The sequence below is a fragment of the Dermacentor variabilis genome, unplaced genomic scaffold, assembly GCF_050947875.1.
Source record: "Dermacentor variabilis isolate Ectoservices unplaced genomic scaffold, ASM5094787v1 scaffold_12, whole genome shotgun sequence".
NCBI classification, from domain to species: Eukaryota; Metazoa; Arthropoda; class Arachnida; order Ixodida; family Ixodidae; genus Dermacentor; species Dermacentor variabilis.
Genome location: NW_027460280.1, coordinates 60,033,376 through 60,050,326, shown reverse-complemented (window position 1 = coordinate 60,050,326; position 16,951 = coordinate 60,033,376). Strand labels below are relative to the sequence as shown.

Below are 16,951 nucleotides of genomic sequence, written 5' to 3'. Positions count from 1 at the left end.
AAGCTGTGTTCGTGCTCGGAAAGGGGAATGGGCGATGCAATAGAATGGTGGTCGGCAGTTTCGAACTGCGATTCACTCAGATCACTCAGCAGCGCTGTTACGCATGTCCGCGCTTCTGCATTACTGGCGCTTTCATTTTTTTTTTCCCCATTCTTACGGATGTAGGCTGCAGAGAAGAGAGAGGGCGCGCTCGCCGAAAGAACAAAAAGTCGTAGGCTGCAGAAACACACGAACATCGCAGAAAGGAAGCGGGGTCTTCGCTAACTTTATCTCTTATCTTGGATACCGTTTTCTATTTTTGGACAGGCTATATTTGCTCCAGTTATTTGCGTCAAAGGTTACTCTACGAATCTGCCTCGACGGCGCGGGGTAAATTTAGTAGTGTGGCGGCTATTGATCAGCATCCTTTCATTTGCGGCGGGAAAATCAGTAGGAGCAGGAAGGAGCTAGCGACGACTATGCTACAAATACGCTTTCGCGTCATGTTTGGCTTGCTAGATCACCAAGAAAAAAAATATCCTTTTCCACTTTCGTTCCGAGAACACTGCTTTGTTGGTTTTTTTTTTAAATTTTGTTCTTCTGTTTTTTTTAGTCTGTTTGTTGGTTAGTTTTTCGCATAAGAAAGAAAATGTCAGAAGGAGGGCAACAAACTTATCCCGCAGGCGTAACTCTCACCGTAGGAAAGTGCCACTGTTAGACAGATCCGCCAAGTAGAGAGACTTTAGTGCAGTGGTGCTTGTAAAAGTGATAAAGCTTCTTCACTCTGAACGCGGCTGCGTTAAATAATTGACGTGCCTCCTTGGCAGAACGAGTGAAAGTGAAAATAAACGACATGAGCGTTTCTTCGTCATGTTTCTTTTTATACATATTTATTTAAACAAGGTGGAAACGGTTACAGAAAAGTATCGAAGCAAATCAGCATCCGGAGCTCGTAAAAGACAAACGCAGGCTTCAGCGGGAGCAGGGAGTTCGCATCCGTACCCCAGAGGCCGACTACGCGGCCTCAAAAATCCCAGTAAGAGATTTCAACTTACGAAGAAAGGGAAAAGCGGCAGTAGCATTCATCTATACATTTTGCTCGCATTCTTCTTTTTCTTTTTTTTTTTTTTGCTTCATGAGCACTGTCCACCATTACGAAAAAAAAAAAAAGCGATGGCGTGGTTTGACTCAGAACTTGAGGGTCGAATTTTGATCGAATGGCCTGCTCGCGAGTAGAATTTGTATCGCATGAAGCAAATAACTTCTTTGCCAGACTAGCGCGCCAAATCGATAAGAACAGGAAGCGAAAACGGAGGACCATAAGGCAGGATCGCTATGTTCGCCTTGTTTGGTTGAATGGGAAGGAGCTTCCAGTGAGGAATATGACCATTTCTGTTTTGCTGTTGACCTTTTTTTTTCATACTGCCTATAAGTGCAATATGAATTCTTCTTTATGCTTGCTTAGTTTTCGACTCACGCGTTTTACCCCACAGTACATCGATCTTTGAGTTAGGCTTAAAGACAAAAGTTTAAAAAAAAAAAGAAATATTCTGTATTTCATGACTTCAAGTGCGCTTACAACCACAGAAACTTTGCACCGAGTATCGGGTGGACAGCCATTTCGGAAAAATAAAATCTTGCCGAAACTGCTCTCTCCCCACCTCCATTTCCAAACGCCATCCCTGGGTGATTACAACGGCAATATTCAAGCAAACTTAAATGCAAAAAAAAGAGAAAGAAAGCAAACGAAAAGCAAATACAGAAATAAAGGTTTCTGGCGTTCCGGAATGTATACGCTTCACAATAAACACGGTGTCACCTAGAAAATGCATTCTGTTGGTAATGTTACCTGGGACACTTTCCTTCTTTTTCTTCCTGTCTCTCGCTGCAGCAAAAAAACAAGAGAGAGAGAGAGAGAGAGAGAGAGAGAGAGAGAGAGAGCGGTGGCATCGCGTAGAAACGCAAGCATTGAACGATTGAAACGCGCTAGCATTCTTCAGCCAGTTTGATTCACTTATTTGTTGTCGACGAACACTCGCAGTGAAAGCAGGGATGAACCAAGTGCGATATCTGCGGACTGCCGAGAATGCCTCAGGCACGTCGTTCTCTGCAAGAAAACAACAACAAAGTAAACATAGCGGCGCAGAACAAATATCGGAGCAAGCAATATCCGCGGGAAAGCGCTGTGAAGAGAGGAACGGAAATTTGAGCGAGACGTTTGCATGTTTCGCATCTGCTCCGGTTCCATGCGTATCAGCCGTAAAAGCATTCATGTGCACCGGAAAGCTTTAGTCACGACTTCGCTGCTTCCGGATGAAAATGAATTATCACAAGAAACACACGCACGCACAGAAAGGCTCGGTGGTGCCGCTTGCTGTGTTCCTTCGAAGTTTCGAACGCTCGCGTGTGCGGCGAACGCTATCTCATTGCTTCGTTCGTTCCGCAATAAACGCGCCAATTGTTGTGCTCCCAGTACAAATGCTCAAATATTCTGCCGTTAAATCCTGAGCTTACCCGATATACGTGTAACTGCACATGTGGGCTGATCATGCGTGTAAACTGATAGCGGGCTTTCTCTGCAGGTCCAGCCTTCCTGGCAGCAAATGAGTATTGTACTAGAGACGACATCATTGCCCGTATAGTAACGCTTTGCTGCTGTCGACGAGGGTATAGGGAAGAAAATAAGCATCCGAAAATTTTTAGGATTCTAAACACAAGAATATAAAAAAAGCAGGAAATGACGATGTCATTCGGTGTAATTATAATTGATCAGACTCCTTAAGCTAAGGGCTGTCTCTGCTGAGGCCAAAAGATGAATTAACTGTCACTTAATAGTGACAGTGTTACCCGCAGCGGTGACACTGTGCCATGGCTCTCTACTGCTGACCACGAGGTCATGGGCTCAGTCCCCGGCCGTGACGGCCGCATTCCGATGGAGCCGGCGTGCCAAAACGCTTGTGTACAGAGAGTTTGGTGTACATTAAAGGATTACGGTTATCTAAATTTAATCCAGTGCACTTCACTACGGTGGCTTTCATAGCACCTCTGTTGTCTTGAGACGTTAAACCCAATCAATCAATACATCAATGGGGGATAATGCACACGAAGTGTGTTGTACAAAAGAGCCTCAAGGAAAGTTTAGAACGACGTTCCACAAAAAACATTTACGGAAACACTGCTCTCGCTGAAAGCGGGTGTGCTCTTGTATGCATTCTTGATGATCCACAGAGTACTGCCGCGGATATGTAGTAGCCTGCATCAGGGTACAATAATCACATAGGACTTGTGTGACAATGAGGACATGCCCTTCAGCGGAGCAAAGGAAGAAAAACCGTTCATAAACCTCGGCACGGACGCGGACAGGCACTGCGCGGTCCGTGTTTTTGCAACGATAACGCCGTATTAGACAGACCGCGCAGGTGATGGAAAGTATACGTCGGGAGCATCTGAAGCGAGAACAGTGAACGAGCCAAAATATCTGTAACAGTCCGAGACCTCCATAGTTTCATGTTCTGGAACACGTGGGTCTAAACAGGTGTGTCGGCGTGCTTTTCTGTTGGCCCCCCGTGAATTTAGGTGACTGTACTGTGTTCAAGTGAGCAAGAAGAGGCCCGTAAGCTTATACTCTTAACTTAAACAACACATCCATCCTTTCTCTCTCTCCTACATTCTTGCCAACCACTCTAGGGTGTTATGCCAAGCTGATCGAACAGTACGAAACATAAAAAAGGAATTTTGTATCAATGTAGTTGGAAATATCCATTGTAGACACACAGTTGCTGGCGTTATATCGGAATCGTGCGGGAGGAAATAATACGTATCGACAATCGCACAAATGTCTAAATGAGCGCTTCGGGAAACCCGATTACAAAGATATAGTAGTAGGCCGGATGGCTTCGCCATTCATTGCAAAGCTTGGTATTGCTAAGCATATTCTTGAGATTGAGTTAAAAATGTCGACTGCATGACCGATGCCTGGACATAAACTGCCGCTATTTATCCACATCTGCGTCAGGGTCGAACGCACTCGCAATTGTAGCTTATCGGCTATACAGTTTGCTCAGTGACCAATTGTGATTGTGGGTCTATGCACCTTTCTTTCTTTATCTCTACTTTGTTATCACTTTACCTCCCCCTCCCCTCTTTCCCTAGCGTAGGGTAGCAAACCGGACCTTCCCCTCTGGTTAGCCTCCCTGCCTTTCCCCTGTCCTCTGTCTCTCTCTCTCTCTCCCTGCTCAGCTTGAGGTCAAGGGTTCGATTTCTGCGCTTCGCTGTCATATTTCTTTGTGGGCAGCATGCAGACAGGCTCGCGCAGTGAGGCTTTTGCGTACATTAAAAGCGGCCAGGTGAGCGAAGTTAATCAGGAGCTCATGGCTGAGTCGTTCTTCGCTGCACAGGTAGGTAATTGTAATCTTCGAAGAGCGCTAAAGGGGAATATTCATTCAGCCAGAGGTTCCCAAACTTCCTGGCTTTGGGGAACCCCGCCTGCCTTCCCAGAGTGCCGCGGATCCACGGACGCGCACCGTATGACCTTACAGCACGCCGACGGCCATTGTCGTACGTCGACAACGAGGCAGCAAGCTGCTGGATTCGAAAGTTGCTTTGAGCTTGCAGGACATTCCCAATCAGGCCACTTTCCGAGCAGGAATGAAACGCGTCTAGCGCGGACTATGTGGGCGCATAAGAATTGCATAGCAACGAGTCTTAAACGCCGCTACCGCGATGGTCTTTTTCGCGAAGTCTTTCGAAGTGCAGATGCGTGGTTTAAATTGTTAAATGCAAGCTATAATGCAAGAATACACCGAAAGAGGGATGAGGTGAGAATAATTTTGGCCACTCGTGGAACGCTAAAATGCCGTTCCGGGACCCACTTTGAGAACCCCTGAGTTCAGCTATATACATTAGCAGATTGTTCTTCCACAACTTCGAAACGGCCACTCTTACGGTGACGCCTTATAAGCCAGAAAATACTGGAAAAGAAGGAAGGACAAGAAAAAACAAAGAAACAAAGCTTCAAGGCGAATTGTGACGCATCCCGAAAACTTACCGTGACATAATGAATTTTAACAGCGTCTAAACGAGGTCTAATTCTTTGTTCTTTTTGTAAAAAAGATTCGCACTGCCTTCTTAAGATACCAATGACTGAATCTAGTAATGATCGATAACTTTTTCTACTCTCAAAAATACAAAAAGATAGCTTGAAATCCTTGTTATCACACTGATATATCGGGGCTGATTTCCCGGCTTGAAATTAAAAGAAAGGAGGAAAGCTTGGTCATATACCAGCAGCACGTTGCACGTTTTTAACTGCGAAGTCGTTGTGCGTGTTACGAAATGTAACGAGAGCCCCGTTAATGTAATGAAACCATTTTATTGCATGTATATTTAATTAGACTTTTTTTTTCGCTTCAGAATGACGCCGAGTGACGTCTCACCTGTGTTATATATCGCTGTAAATGGGCGGTTGGAAGCGTCAGAAAGCAATGAAAAATAAAGAAATTAGAGCAATTGTTTTATTGTATGGTCGAGTATAGAATCCTAGTCACATGCAGTGCCTCAAGTGTTCGCTAAGATCAAGTCTTCAAACAGAATTGCCATTAGTCGTAAGAATGTCACGGTGGTAATCTCCAGCATTTATCGAGAATTAGAGGAGCGTTCGGCAGGTATGTATGTTGCACATCATACGTGCCACTTCACCATGTTTTCATAGCTTCCCTGGTCAAAGCACAGAAATTAAGTAGAAGGCTGTTTTCCTTAGCTCAAAAGAATCAATTGTTTTAGCGCATTGTCACTCCAACGGTATTCGAAAGTTTTAGTTTAGGGGACGCAAGCGGCTTGCGTACGCAAGAAATAGGGGTGACGGTACTGCGCATGCGCAGATTCAGACGTAGAGGTCTGCGCATGCGCAGTACCGCGGCCCCTAGTTCTTGCGTACGCAAGCCGCTTGCGTCTCCTAAACTAAAGCTCTCTAATATCGAAGCGCACGCGATAATTCTTCATCGGACGCGCAACATATTCACGGGGTGCTATTTGCACCAAGTTTACGTGACAGCTTTTCTCAGGCGGTAACTGGATTGATTAACTGAGCTATCTTCACGTATCGTACGTAATAATTAGTGGACGGAAATGTTTGTTTGCCACGTGGAGCTGTAGTGACGCAGTCTCGCGGAGGAGTGCGAAAGCCCTTTCGCTCGGCCCTCCGCTTAATCTTCCCTCAGGCCACAGCCACTCGTTAGCCTTGATTCCTTCGTCGCGACTCCCGCAGCCACAGAGGTCCACAAATCTCCGCATGTCAGCGCTACTCACGTCGCGAACGGCGGCCATCGCAAATAGAAAGCGACGACAGAGCGGCAGTGATTCGCGGCGGCTCTCGCAGCAATTAGGGCGGCCCGCGGCTGTTTGCCGCGCACCGTCAGGGCAGACGCGGAGCGAACTTTTTTTTCCCCCGCGTCTCCAGAGCGCGCGCGCGCAAATAGATCCAGATTCGCGGACAAGATGAAAGAAGCCGCGTGGGCCAGAGAAAGGTCGCCTCGGTCCGACACGTTGAAAACCACTCGACCTTGGCGCCGCGTGCTGTCGAGAGACGAGACGTCCGCGTGGCGGTTGACTTCATCAGGCGCGCCTTGTTGCCGTGGCCAGAGCATCGCCCACACGACTCGTATTCGTGTCCGCGGGCCCGATGATTCTGGTGCGCCGCGTCCATACGCCACCTCAGCCTGTCTGCCCACGCAAGGCCGAAAGAAAGAGCGTGGCGGAGCGAATGAACTGTTTGCCCGCTGCCCGAGGAGTCCCTGTTTGCGTCCGCGGCACGGAGCCTAGCTGACGCGCACGCACAGACACGCGCCAACACGGCTCGGTAGACACATCGGGCCGCGGCCGTGTCGGGCGCTGCGATGAACACATTCCGCGCGTCCTCTCTTCACGGGAGCAGCTCATTTCCTGGACGCTTGATTACATTTTTGTTTCCTCTCCTTTTTTTTCTTTTTTTTTTTTTTAACGTTGGGTTTGTCCCTTCCGCTGAGATCCTCGTTCCATTGCGGCGAAGTCGGTGGAGCCGTCGAGGGCCCATGGCGGAAAGCTGAGAAACGTCGCCCGCGCCGTGTTCCTTTCCTGTCGCGCGTGCGGTTGTGTGAGCATGTCACTCGAACTTGTGCATGCGATCACGCGAATGGGCGCTCGTATGCGTGCCCAGGCGCACGCGCGTTAGCACATTTGTCGATAGGCCTGTGTTTTTTGGTCCACTATTTCTGCGGAAGGGAAATACCGAAATGCAGAAATCGAGCGATAAAAATCCACTCGAAGAGAATATTATAGTGCCGTCCCCCGTATTGTTTCTAAAGCTATCATTAATATTCTAAAAGAAAAGTAAAAGAAAAACACATTGGCAGAAATATAAAAGAAGTGCGAAGCAGAGTGAAGACCGTGTTATGGGCCGAATTTCGCTGTCGCATTGAATTAAACCATTTATAGATGCACGAATATAACTGAAATGACTAATGAAGAACAACTAGCGGCGGAACGAGGTATAAAATTTTTTTAAGATGTGATTTTATGTGCCTATCACGTACGCGCCTACCACACTGCTAGACGGTCTTTGCTCCGCGTGGTCTTTTTCCTTCTTCTTCCGCTTATCTTCCCCAGAGAAATGAATAAATGAATGAAGCGTAGCGTACAAACCTTTAAACAAAGTCGCTCATACTTTTCGTGCAAGCTTTAAAAATCAGTTGTGAGTGAGCGCTTTATGTTGTGTGTCCTTTTCTTCGTCTTTTGCGGCGCTTTAAGTGTCTATACTGTAATGCAATACCATCTAGACCACCTATCCATTACATTGCTAATACTCCCTTTTTTATATTATTTCCACGCTGTAAAGGTACAGAGGGAACTACTTTTACCTTCAAATGACGCTGCGCTGTCTACACACAATTACGCCACGCGATATGCAGTACGTTTCCACTGCTGGCGTCGAGAAAAAATGGCATGTCCGCTGCAGCGGCCGAATGAATGACGTGCTGCGTTTTCTAGTTAATAATTTCATGGCATAGTTCTGTTATCAAATACACCTGGAAGAATGAACGTATCTGGCGGTTTCAGTACTCAATGGGTTTGATTGTTGCGCTTGTTGCTCACGATAATGCATATGTTGTCGAGCTTGGAAATCCTAATGTTGAATGTATGTTCAGAGCCTGTGCTTATCGCTTAGGGCCCAGGAAAAGATTGCGCTTTTGAAGCACTCATTCATCTCACTGCGCTAACCTGAAGTACGGAAACATTAAACGCGCATGTAATACCATTTTCGCAGTACGTCATGACTAGAGGTAAAAGAGTGTAGACAATTATTTTATTATTTTACTGTTATAGAAGTCAGCCCATGACAAAAACGACCTTTCTTCCGAAAATCTGCTTAATCTCGTGCGCGATCCGTACGCATATTGCGGTAGGGGTCCATTCTATAACTTTAAAAATGCAACATACATGTAGATACTTGAGTGCATTTTCCGCAGCTTAAGCTGCGTCGTCAACACGACAGCCTTCATTCATAAGGGGATACTATATAGGCTCACAGACAGATTACTTTTGATAAAACACATCGAATATCGCTCAATAGCTTGCCGGTGTAAGGAAGCATACGCTAAACGCGTTCAAGTTCCGTTGCTATCCATCGGTGCGCAAAAGTTTAGGCGTGGTTCCATGAGGCGACCTGAACTCGAGCGCCGGCATGTTTTTTTTTCTTTTCTACCTTTTTCGTTATAAACGTATCTGTCGCTGTTGAGAAATGTTTTTCCACGAGAAGAAGCACGGATGGGTGCTTCCAGGGAAAAGAAGACGTCAAAATCGCATTAGTCCGGATCATTCTTGTGCACGTACAGACAGCTGCCACCAGTGGCATCATTAGATTCGACAAGCCATCTTTAGCTGGAAAATCGAAGGACTTCGAATATCGCACGTTTTCTTCCCTACGGAGCCGCTGTCGTATTAGCGTAAGGCAATTCAGGAAGCGAGCTGAAACACAGATCCTTTCCCTATAGTCATGAACTTACGGAATTTGCAAAACGTCTCTTTAGAGTTACGCACTAAACGAAAAGCCTGCAGATTTGTTCTGATTCACGCATTCATGTCCTTCACTGATTGGCTGGTTTTAAAACGACTTGGAGCTGATAAAAAAATAAATACAAAACCATCTGACAGCATTCCTATGGTATTGCAATGAATGTGTTCCGCATTAGAACGGGAAACGACGCTGCAGGGACGGTTGTAATTGCGTACGATGAACTTATTCTTGTTCACACTCTATGCTACAGTGCAATGAGATGTCCTCTCGTGACTGCCCTAAATCTCCTTGAAAACCGGCGGTCACTGGGGCAGAATGCGAGCCACAACCCTTGCCGGAGCGAATGACGACAGAGGCTCGTTTATACTTTAATAAGAAGTTCGCCTTTAATGTGTCACCGAGCTTTCTTTTGAGCTCTCGTCACGTGTCTTGCCTCTTTTACAGCGAAGCTGTATATGGCTAGCCAATTCTTCCGTCCGTCCGTCCATCTGTCGGTTGCCTGTACGCCGAAAACTCCTCCGGCGCAACCCCATGCACAAGCGCAAAAAAAAAAAAAAGAAGAAAAAGAGACGCGCTATTGGCTGCGCCTGTAGGAACGTCGCTGCTCTCCGTCGCACCTAAGTGCGCGCGCGCGCAACAGTTTTTCTCCGGCTCCGAAACGGGTTCGCCACGCGTCATATGTACTTGAGAAGCAGGCAGCATTAGACCAGCAACGCCGCGAGCAGAACCGGGAACGAGCTCGTCTACGCCGTGCCGATGCTGCAGCCTCGGCACAGGAACAGGCTCGTGCAGCAGAGCGCGCAAGCAGCAACTGCATACCGAAGATCCGGCAGCCTTCCAAGCCGTCCTTTAATGAACCGTCGGGATTAACCTAGTGATAAACACCAGGGCCGCACGTTTCAGCCTCGCTGGTTTATCATCTGTACGGAGTGGTTGGGCGGTGATTCTTCCTTTCTTTCTTTCTTTCTTTCTTTCTTTCTTTCTTTCTTGTAGCTTTCCTGCGTTCCTATCCCCCTCGTCTGCTGTTGGGTAGCTAACAGGCTACCTGGCGCTGCATGCGTGCCTTGCACAAGTGTTCGCACTGATAGTGCTTCGCTCCCCGTCCTCTCTTTAATTTCAGCCCTTAACCCCCTTTCCCTTGGGTACGGCAGCAAACTGGGCGCGCAGCTGGTTGACGTCTCCAAGTTTCGTTTCCCTCCTCCCCCTCCTTCCTCCATCCCTCATCCCTCATCCCTCATCCCTCATCCTCCTCCTCCTCCTCCTCCTCCTGTATGCGTTCTTTGTTGGGCAAAGGCATCAAGCGGAGGCAGAAACACTGAAACTAAGAAATAAGATCTCGGAAAGAATTTTTTTAATCTGTACGCAAGAAAGCTATCTTATTGGTGCTATCCTATTAACCAAATTGCCCTTGAAAAGAAAATATAATATTACGTGGAAGGTTTACGTTTGCCGCTTCTGTCATAATGTGTGGGAACACAAAGATGCTCTGTGATGTAATCTCTTGCGTCAAGACGAGATTACGCTTCGTCAAATGATGAGCACATCAAATACAACGCAGTCGAGCTTTGAAAAACTGAACATTGCAAATGGCGTCATAATTCTAAACACATAGTATAAATATAGGGATACGGGCATTTCAATTTTGCAGTGTCAATCCTACATGTAATAATTTCAGCGAAGTTCTAAATGTTCTTTTTTCGAAGTTCTAACGTCTCTGCATATACGTTTTGACCCTCTCGATAGTGTTAGTCTTGTCTAGGATGTAATCTAGAAATCAGTTTGGTCCTTTTTTGACATTCCGTGAGATGTAACCTACACAGCAATTATGCCTATTTCTGCACCTTCTTGATAGCGTCTTTCCTTATGTGACAAACTTTGGACGAAACAGGGAAGCGGCTTCCGAATGAACTTATTTCTGCGAAATATCTGCTTCCCTGACTCTAAAGTTTTGTTTACCTGCGTGTCTAAGGACATGATGCAGAATGAGCTCTCGATGCCAACTCTCGCTACCAGTTCGCTACTGCGAAGCTACATCATGGTTGCTTCATACTAGACTATGATGTTTCAGTTCCAGTTTTGAAAAACCCTCATTATCGTTTGAGTCTAGTGCTCCTTCATGTTTTCGGGCTGTTGTGTCTGTAAGTCTTTGCTTCTTAAGATTATTTATTCAATGACTTTGTGCTACCAGACCTACTACTAGACTATGATGTTTCAGTTCCGGTTTTGAAAAACCGTCATTATCGTTTGAGTCTAGTGCTCCTTCATGTTTTCGGGCTGTTGTGTCTGCAAGACTTTGCTTTTTAAGGTTATTTATTCAATGACTTTGTGCTACCAGACCCTCGCGCAAGCCAAACGAGAAAAGGCCAGCTTGTGCTGTGCGCCGCATGCTAACGCAACTAAATGCACCGAGTATGTTTAATGCTGCGGGTTCCGTGCTTCCGGCGTCAGCGGTGGCTGTTGCAGGTTAAACCGTGAGGCGACAGCGCTTAGCGACCAGCGACACGGCAAAGCCCAGGCCCGGCCACCTCGCCTTATACGGACGCACCCTGGTCCCCCACCAATGGCGGTCGACCGATTAAGCGCTCGCCCGGCTGCCGGTGCCGGCGAACGAAGGCCCGAGAAAGTCACAACTCCACCGGCATACTTACTGGCTCTAAGCCAGAGTGGCGGCTTCCTTTCGACTCCGCTGAGCCAACTCCGGGCATACTTATCCACGAGATCCACGCCACGCGCCGCTTCTCGAGATAGGCTTATGAACGCGAACGTGGCTCCTCCTCAGTGGGTCATGCTTAACTTTTGCATAATCCCTGCCTGTACATAACGCACAGTTCCATTTTGTTTCTTCGCTCCACATCGGTTGTGCAGTGATAGGCATGTTGGAAACGTATGTGTTGTGCAACCGCTGATTCGAGTGTCCTTTTTGATACAATTGTGTGGCGAGGAAACGTATATAGCTTGATTTTTGTTAAAGGATAAGTTGGAAGTCTATTGATAGGTGCGTCCATCATGGATGATATAGAAGGAAGTTGACATTGCTTTGCCAGTTTCATGGTTTCTTACTTCGTGGGTGAGAGCAGTGCGGGAAGCGCCATGCGTTGCAGCCGCTGAGTTGAGTATGTCAACTCATGGTGTGATCACGCTGACTGGATTTGTAGGAGGATTTCTTGAGCATGAATGGAAGGAAAAACATGGTCAAGGAGGCGAAAACATAAAATGTTGGCTCGCGCTATGTTGTAACACGTGCTTGTTTGCATATATACGTGTTCTAGACCGAGTCCATCGTGCTGCGCGCGGACTGTGCACTAGCCTCAATTCTGCATTGGCGCACAGGTCTGTTTATTATGCATGGCCAACAACTGCAGCATTTCTAAATAAGTATTTCGATACGTAAAGGAATTTGAAAATTTTTCTTACTGCAAAGTCGCTACGGCCTATATGTCTCATTGACTTTCAATGGTCACGTTTTGTTCGTTATTGTACCAGGCTAGAGCAGGCGCTCGCGTTCATATCATCGTTCTCCCTTTTAACTAGCACGTAATAACACGTTCCCGGTCATGTGCGCAGATTGTACTGATTATCTGGCCATCACACCCTTATAGTCCACGCTTTGTGACAGCAACATCTCCATCTATTCTTGGTTGCACAACTTAGACGAAATCAAACAATTTTGCAATGGCGAAGATCATGAGGCTCATTACATTTATAGTTTGGCGTGCTGTTGATAAATTTCCGGTTTACCGCAGAATTTAGAACGTAATCGTCCTTGTACATAAATTATCTAATAGATCCAAAGCCTCTGAGCAAGAACTGCAGGACCAAAACTGCAGCGTGAGACACATCGCGATACCTATAAGCTACTGATGCGCTTCGTTGATATTGTGTTGCTGACATTGAAAAAGCCTTTCTTTTCTCTCTTTCTAACACGGATAGAGGCGGAAAGTGGTGGGATGTTTGCAAATACCGATGCTGATCCTTTCTAAAGTGTACTTACTCCTGATCGCGTCAAAAATAAGGTAGTCCCGTGTTTTACTCGTAACGCACGGGCTACGTTCAACGTCGACAGCTGCACGTGGCAAGTCGCAGATTTCCCGTAACTCCCTCCCTCAAAGTTTTATGCAAAGCAGGCAGGCTGAACGTGCTTCTAACTCTCGCTCGTCTCGCGAAGGGCTTCAGCAGAGTACTGAGTGGGTCTTTCAACGGAGCTCGCTGCTTAATGCGCTCTGCACCAGAGTTAGCAAACATGGCCTGCATTGCGATGAGCACTGCGTGGACGAGGTGAGCGCTCCGGGGCGGCATCTCGCGCACCCGCACGGCTCGAACTCTCGCGGTCTGCTTCGTTGCACGGGAACGACCCGCACCTTCCGACTCATCCCCATAGCACGTGTGCGGGCTCTGATTCATTCCACGCCGAGATGCGCTACCCATCAACGGATGATGCAAAGGCGCAGCAGTTGGCCCGCGATGTATACAATGCGGGCCACTAGGCGTCCCCACGGCTCCGCAGCGCCGTGGCGTGTAAATATTTGCCGCACTTGCGCAGGCCGCCGCCGATGCGCGCTTCCCAGGCAACGCTTTCGCTGCGGCCGCATGAAGCTGGGCGTAACGATGTTTATTGCGTCTGCTCATAGGTGGGCCGACGAGCTGCGGGTGAGCGTGGCTGGCCGAGCTCCTCGCAGCAGGTCGCCGACGGCGGACGCGCTTTGAGCCCGCGGGAAGAACGGGGGCTATTTTAATGTGGCCTCATCGGGAGGAAGAAGCGTTTCCCATTCTCCCACACGCGGCTCCTGTCTTCGTGGTCATGCTCCCATGCCTGTGCGCCTCGTTAAACGTAAACAAGCTCTATCAGGCGCTCCAGCTACGAATGGCGGCGTATACCTGAGCGGGAGCGCGCTTCCTCGATGAGGGCTGCCTTTTCTTCTTTCTTTTATTTCTTTAATTGTTTTTTTTTGTTTTCTTTCTTTCTGTCTTGCCCATCCCCTCACTCTAGTCCCTGGGTTAATGGTGATAGCGCCGCTCAGTGCGCCGAACCAGCGAGGTGGGGCGGTGCATTAGGGCCTGCGGGATGATTCTATGTACGCACAAGCCTTTATGGGATCCTTTCTGATTTGTCTAAATTGGACCCGGCGATCCACCTGCACGAGATAAGGCTATGGAAGCAGGGCCGACCTGTATATATCGAGTTTTTAAGGCACTGCGTGTGCTCGAGGTCCTTAAGCAGCGCCGATGGAACATACTGAGGGGAATTGAGTCTTAGCTTACACAAGGAAAAAACACGCGAAAAAATTTTTCAAGGACAAAAAAAAAAAAAAGGATTCCGAGGACGCCCGAGCAATTCTTATGAGTTGTGAATGAGAAAGCATTAATTCCCAAGTGAACGCTGCTGAGTGGTCCTTCGAGTTATGAACTCCTCGCGGGCAAGCGAGCGTATTGAGACGTTTGTCCTACGCCTCCTAAACAGCACAAGGCCCGTGCACTTCGATCCGTGACGTCCTGCTACCTTGCCTGACTGCCACAGAATCTAACTTGGACAGGCGTTGTTGTTACTTAGTGCGGAAAACACTAAATTACTTCTGAATTGGTTCTGGGACGCCAAAGCATTGAATGCGCACTGCAGGTTGTAATGAAACGTCATGCGTCGCCATTCACATTGCGTTGAGGTAAATTAGTAGAATAATTATTAGAACAGTCGGCCAGCTTCTCGTCTAATGAGAAATTATACCCAACCCTTCCGCTGGAGCGGGCACTCTATTCAGCAAAGAGTGAAGCCAGTGTCATGTCTTATTGCAATGATGGCTGCACTATGCGAATAATTTTTTTTATAAAACGCAGTTTTCGCAGCACGTAATTCTCTAATTTCGAATTTATTTTCGCCATTTCGAAATGATTTAAGCTCTCTGAATTCATCAGCATCCCAGGATGTGATGAATTTATTGAATAACCTTCCCTTTTCTTTTGTTTTTTTTAAACAATTGAATTGTTACCCATGGTTTACGTATCCTTGACGTAGCGGTACTTAAGGAGAGGAAGGAAAATGTTTATCATAATAAGGAATTCACGTTTCCGGAAAAGCGTCGTAAGCGAAATCTGCACTTGCAGTAGCAATAACACTATCTCAGGCCACGTGACATGTCATCGCGAAAATGTAGAAGCCAGTCTTCCGTAATAATTTGTGAGAAGCAAAGCAAACTCGCTCTGGTGCCCTTTTAACTTGCCGTTTAACAGGGAAGGATACAGGCACGTGATCACTCAAGCAGTATGAAAAGAAAAGCACAATTAACGTTATTTGATCCGTAGTTACTAATAAACAAGTCAAGGCATTTGGACGTATCGCAGGTAATTCTCGCAGGATTATTCATAACATTGAAACACCCATAACATTTTGACAGCAATTCAACTCGTAACATACTCGGATAACAGCTCAGAACTTAAGTCTGTACAGATGCTTTAGGAGTGAACATATATAGCGTATTATTGCTGCCTTACCTCTGTAGTCTTCGAAGTGCTGTGTGTTATGAGGTGCAGGGCTAAATAAAAATTTAAGCCATGTGGCCTTTCATCAGGATTTCCAAAAACTGTCTTTCTTCAGGCACATTGAGTAAGAGAGTCTTTTTCGTCTTAAGGGACCCAAGTCCGGTTTTGCATATAGAGGAGGGACGGCGAGAGGTGAAGGCAGAGGCCTAGTTCCCATCCGGTCCCAGGAGATGAATGTGGGCCTTAAGGATGTCGGGGCATGGTGTCGGGGGAGGAGTTTGCCAACCACACCTCCAAGGTTGCAAGTCTGTGAGAGGCAGAAAGCTGGGCCAGACTGTCCTCCCAGGCCTTGCAGGACTGCGGGCAGTCCCGCAAGACGTAAGATATACGTATTATGGAAGCCGCAGCTAGCGCAGGTGAGAGTTGGGTATCAAACCAAAACTGAACGGAAAGCAAAAAGAAAAAAATAAGAACTTTTTTTTACAAGAACCTGAACTGAAACGGAACGTTACCCTTTTCTTTGTTTTCTTTTCTTTTTCTTTTTTTTCTCTAGTGCAAAACCGAAAAGAAAAAAATAACAACCTTCGGCTCAGGTTGGCTACCTTCTTCAGAGCTTTTCGTCCATGCATTGCCTGCTCTTGTGGTTCAACCATGCTAGCTTATTTGAAGATACGCACGAGCATGTTGTCATTTTTGTAGTAACGGCATCGTTAGTGCGGTTTTTTTGACGTGTCGCGTTGGGAGGTAGGCAGGTTGGTTGTACACTCGTGAGCGTTTGAATTTGATCACTGTGAGATGGTTCATCAATGGTGGGTAGTGGTGGTGGTGATAAACTTTATTGAAAGGGGGGAGGGGGAAGAAGGGAGGTGGCTGAGGGATCGGGCTCAAGTGAGGCTCTGGGCCTGCTTGGCCTTCTCCGCCGAGTCCACCAGTACAAGCTGCCGGTCGACGTCCCTGGCACTGAGCCAGGTGGTCCAGTCAGTCTCGCTGCTGACCGGGGCATGAGAAAACGGGAGCGAGGTGCATTCACACATTATGTGTGTGAGTGTCCTTGCTTGTGAATAGAGCCTACATAGGTCGCTTTCCTTGCCCCCTGCGAGTTTGTTAATGTACTTTGGGTGTGGCGATGTGTTTGTTTGGAGTGGGCTAAACGCGACCGCTTGCGCTTTATCGAGTTGATTGGCCGGTGGTGGGAGCGTGCGACGCCTCAAGCGATGGGCTATTTCGTGATACGTCTCGCAGTGTTCCTCGTGCCCCTCCTCGTTCCCGCCGTCCGTATCCGCGGTGGGGAAGAGTTGAAATAAAGAAACGCGCTTCCTATATTTTGGGGGTCGCTTTTGATCACACACGTATGTGTGCACTCAAGTATGTACGATAAATAGGATGTCTTGCTTTCAAGATGTGCTTCGACAATAGTATTTTTTTAAACTAGTTGCGCCCTCAAGAACAGCA

General features: G+C 47.2%; 1 protein-coding gene and 1 pseudogene across 1 annotated transcript in view; one reads left to right on the top strand and one right to left on the bottom strand.

Annotated features, from left to right (window-relative positions):
- The window catches only part of LOC142566124 (Kv channel-interacting protein 4-like), a 587,487-nt gene that overhangs the window by 97,932 nt on the left and 472,604 nt on the right, over positions 1-16,951 (top strand). The gene's annotated exons all lie outside the window — the stretch shown is intronic.
- LOC142566204 (uncharacterized) overlaps positions 15,743-16,951 on the bottom strand; it is a 37,531-nt pseudogene continuing 36,322 nt past the window's right edge.